The following is a 5,018-nucleotide window of genomic DNA, read 5'->3' as shown; positions in this document are numbered from 1 at the left end:
CGGAAAAAGAATGTTTAGCAATGGTATACGCCGTCAAATATTTCCGACCGTATGTGTACGGAACAAAATTCACATTGGTTACAGATCATCGACCATTAGTTTGGCTGCATTCTGTGAAAGATCCGACATCAAGAGTCATGAAATGGAAGCTCCGACTATTAGAATATGATTATCAGGTTGTCTATAAATCTGGAAAAACAAATAAGAATGCTGATGCATTGTCACGCAATCCTACTTCCACCTGTTTACCACTCATCCCGAGGGAAGTCAAAGACCCCGATTTTAAAATCCAAATACCGAAAACAGCTGTCGACGCTGGTTCAATAGGACAACGCGTCAGACAACTACATCGGGACCGAGAAAAACGGCCGAAATATCAACAAACAAGCAGCAGTTCAGATGAGACGGAACAATCCGCCCTGGGAAAGGTTCAACACTCACCAATTATTAACATAAATAGAACTCTTCCGAGTTTATCTAAAGAGATAGTGATGCCAGACGAAGATCGGGACAACGCACACCACTTTTTGCCCGCAGCAAACTCCACAGAAATTTTTTCTACGGATAAGAATACGAGCTTATCTGGTGATTTAATTTCGTTTGAGGAGCCACTGGAAAACACCGTTATAGAGAAGAGGAACAATTTACAGGAGGATGTACCCAACATACCACAGGTACCATTTCCTGAAATAGGTGGAATTTTGCAACCCAACGTAATTCGATTTCCAAACAATATAATACGCAAAGCAAGGGCGTGGCAACTACCCGATCGCACAGCCGATCCTTACCCTTTCGTTGATGCCGATACCGATGGTTCTTCTACCGAAACTGACCTGGAAGCGCCGCCGGAACCGAAACAGAGGATTAGCATTTCTTCAAACACCCTTACCGCAAAGGAAGATCATTATGTACATTTCATATCAGCTGATGGAAGGATCGTGAAGGATAGATAGTGAAGGACCCTTGCCCATCATCAGCCATAAGAAGAACGGCAATGCCGCTCAGAAGGCGACCGGAAGAAAGGCCGATAGAGGCCCGAATCCGGCAAAGGATAAGGGAGGGATCGGCCCGATGGCCAAATCAGACCCACCGGCAACGGACACCGGTACGCCTGCCACCAAGGAGGCAAAGCAGCAGCCAGAGACAAGCTGTCCCGACCGTTCGAGGCCAACCCCGAATCCGTTCGGACCAAATCATACGGCCGCCAACACGGCCACACACGGAGAGCCCGCAGGCCGACACCAGCGGCTATATCTATTTTGGCCACACCTCCACAGAGGAGGCAACAAGGACGGCCAAGAGAGAGAGAGAGAGATCGTTGCGAGTGGTGGCGACAAGAAGCCGGACAGCCTGGAAGACGAGCTACGGGCAGTCCAGGAGATGCTCCGGGCCATGGAAACACCACTACCGGTGTCGCCAATGTCAGCATCCTCACCCGAGGAGACACAACCGGGGGAGACACCAACCGAATCAAAAACAGCAACGACCGCTGCAGAAACAATAGCAGCCCCGACGACGGCAGGGACCCCAGTAGCGCCGACAACAGCAGGGACACCAGCAGCGCCGACAACAGCAGACGCCGCCCCGTCCACCCCCCCCCCAAACTCCCAACACCCACAGCAAGCCGGACCGAAGAGCCCGCCCTCGATTCCGAACCCTTACGGGTAGTCCCGACCCCCAGAGAACGAGATCTGCCGGGACCGATCGCCGCTGGAGAGGAGCCGTGGACTTATTATATAAGAACGGACCTCCTCCAACCCAGGAGACAAGTGAGGATGCCCATCCCACGGGGGATGATAGTCTTCAAAATGAGCCGGAACGGCATTCTGTTCGCCCGGTACAAACCGGACTAAAACGATTGTACAGTACAGTAGTATGTCCGTAAGCGGTGTTTTGTTCCTATTAGCTAGTAAGCCAGCGTCCGTTAGGCCATAAGAAAAAGTTGCAATAAACGTTGATTTCAGTGTACCCCGTGTATTTGTCCTAGCCTTAAAACCGCCGAAAGTAGCATACACCGGCAGGGAAAAGTCTCGCGCCCCAAAGTAAGAGGGGGATGTAACGAATATAGCGGGGGCGCGAGACTTCTCTCTCTCCGGCGCGCGAGCACCACGAGATGGCCGCCGCGAGCACACACGGTTTCTCGCAAGTACCGCGGCACCGACCGGGAAGGCTGCAGTCGCGACCCCGAGAGGGCCACCGCGGGCACGCACGGGTTCTAGCGAGAACCGCGGCGACGGCCGCGAGATGGCCACCGCGGATCCGCGGTTTCTCGCGAGAGAAACTGTACCCGCGAGGGTATAAATACGCGCCGCGGAACCAGAGAGAATCAGTCGGGGTCTCCGAGCAGTGAACGATCGCTACTAGTGGCTACTCCACGAACGCAGTGTGACGCAGCAAACGAGAACCAGGCTTCCTACCCGCCTGCCGCCGCCTCCGTTCCTACGATCCGCTATTCCTCGTGGCTGACGCCCTTGGAATCCGTCCGACCTGGCGAGAAGTATTCGTGGCCGACGCCCCTATACTCCCGCACTCCGATCCTCGTGGCCGACGCCCTTGGATATCCTCCGACCTGGTGAGCCGTGTTCGTGGCCGACGCCCAGGGACCTCCTCACCGCTAGTACCCCTCTTGTGGCCGACGCCCTCGCAGGGTGTACTCTCCTCGTGGCTGGCGCCCCTGGAGTACCTATCCCTCTACCTCGACACCTTTGACTAGAGGTAGATCCGCTCCGTACCCCCTCGCTCTTCCGATCACCGCCACCGCCACCGCCGATCTCTCCGCTCCGCGACGCCGCGTCTAGGATAGAGTCACCGGACCACCCACCGCGAATAGCATAGGCTCGTTACGTTTAGGATAGGGTCATAGCGACCACACTGTACCTGTACGATAGCCCTGCGTAGGCCAGCATTGTTCACTAGGATTAAGTTGCGAGCGCCGGACCTTCAGGTCACCCGACTTCCGCCGCGTTAACTGTACGATAGCCCAGCGTGAGCACACATTGTTCATTAGAAATAAGGAGGACGAGAATAAACATCGTTTATTTGACCATACCTGTTGTATTTCATTCGTGGCCGAAGAACTCTCGACGACCGACTGAGTCGGCTCTATCTCCGGACCTATATCCGTTACAACTTTTAATTATCCCTCCCTCTCTACTTTAATTATTAATAAAATATTTCAAATTTATATAGAATTTACTTTTAATTAAATCCACTGTAATTTAATATTATTAATAAAATATTTTAAATTTATATGAAATTTAATTTTAATTAACTCCCCCCCCCTCTACTTTAGTTATTAATAAATTATTCTAATTTTTAAAAATTTATATAAAATTTACATTTAATTAAACCCCCGCTACTTTAATTATTAGTAAAATATTTTAATTTTAAATTTATATAAAATTTTTACTTTTAATTAAATCCTCTCTACTTTAATTATTAATAAAATATTTTTATTTTTAAATTTATATAAGATTCACTTTTAATTAAATCTTTTCTACTTTAATATTATTAATAAAATATTTTAAATTTATATGAAATTTGCTTTTAATTAGATCCTCTTTACTTTAATATTATTAATAAAATATTCTGTTTCGACTTCGACCGACGGTCGGAAAGCCTGAGTGCCGGGATCGCCCAGGTTTGGACGCGCGAGGAAAGGTAACGGTCACGACACAAGGATTAAAAGAAGACTCGCGGTGGACGATGTGATGGAGATCAATGACGAACGTTGATTTATTGATATGACGAAAGAAGTGGAGCGCGCACGGCTCTGACACGCGTGAATTCCAGAAAGCAGGTGTTACAAAGAGTTTGGGAACCAGAGTGTGTTATCTGAGCGCGATGAACAGAGAGAGTCTCTCCGCTTCGCCGAGGGGGTTCCCGAATAGGCCCAAGTCGACGAACGCGGTGGTCCGCGATTGGCGGATCGATCGCAGAGTCGATTGTTTCGGGATTCGAATCGAGGTAGTTTACGGGTCACGACGGCGAGCCGTTGACAACGCGGTGTCGAAAATAATAACACACGGCGTGTGTTCTTGAAATAGGTAGAAAAACCCAGCGTGTCTCAATCGACCGGTAAACCTCTCGATTCGAATCCCGAACATATTCTAAATTTATATGAAATTTACTTTTAATTAAACCCTCTACTTTAGTGTGTTATTAATAAAATATTTTAAATTTATATGAAATTTACTTTTAATTAAACCCTCTACTTTAATATTATTAATAAAATATTCTAATCTTTAAATTTATATGAAAATTACTTTTAATTATGGGGCGCCAGGAGGCACTGAGAGAGTAAGGACGTGTGTCAGAGTGTTAAGCGATTTTTTGGAGTTTTAAGTGGGAAAACTAACGGAGAAAAATCAGAGAGCAAAGGTAGAGGAGGCGGAAGCATCAAGGGAAGGATCCAGATGTAAGAGAAAGTAAGGAGAAACAACGTTTAGGCAGAAATAGGAGGAAAAACCTCTCCATAACACGTGGCAAGTAAGAAACAGTCGGTATAGTGACGTGTGACAAGCAATTAAGCAGCGAGATAATAGGTGGAGCTAGGTGAGAGGATCTAGAGGAGTAGAAATATTGACTGATAAGGCAACGATCGGTCGATAAGGTGGGTAGCCGGAAAAGATATAGGATAACTAAAAATAACACCTGCTAATGAGCTCCACAGATAAAAACAACAACGATAAACAAAGAAAGAAAGGAAGACCAACGTTGGCGGTACAGCTAGGACGTCAAAGAGCTGGGAGCGCAGGAAGTATAGAGGAATCTTTCAAAAGAAAAAGAGAGGGGGATAGAGAGAGAGAAAAGGCAGAAAAGGAAATATTAGAAAACTTCCAAAAACAAAGAAAGGTAGGAAGATCACTACCTAAGAAAGAAAAAGAGGGGGAGGAACCAAAGAAGAGAGAGATACGTGTACCGCGGCAGAAGACAAAGACAAAAATATGGAAAAAATAACTGAAATAATAAAATCAATAAAGAAAGACACAATGGATATAAAACAAGAGAACAGTGAG

The sequence above is a fragment of the Lasioglossum baleicum genome, chromosome 18 (genome assembly GCF_051020765.1).
Source record: "Lasioglossum baleicum chromosome 18, iyLasBale1, whole genome shotgun sequence".
Classification (NCBI taxonomy): Eukaryota; Metazoa; Arthropoda; class Insecta; order Hymenoptera; family Halictidae; genus Lasioglossum; species Lasioglossum baleicum.
Note: the sequence above shows the minus strand (reverse complement) of the source record.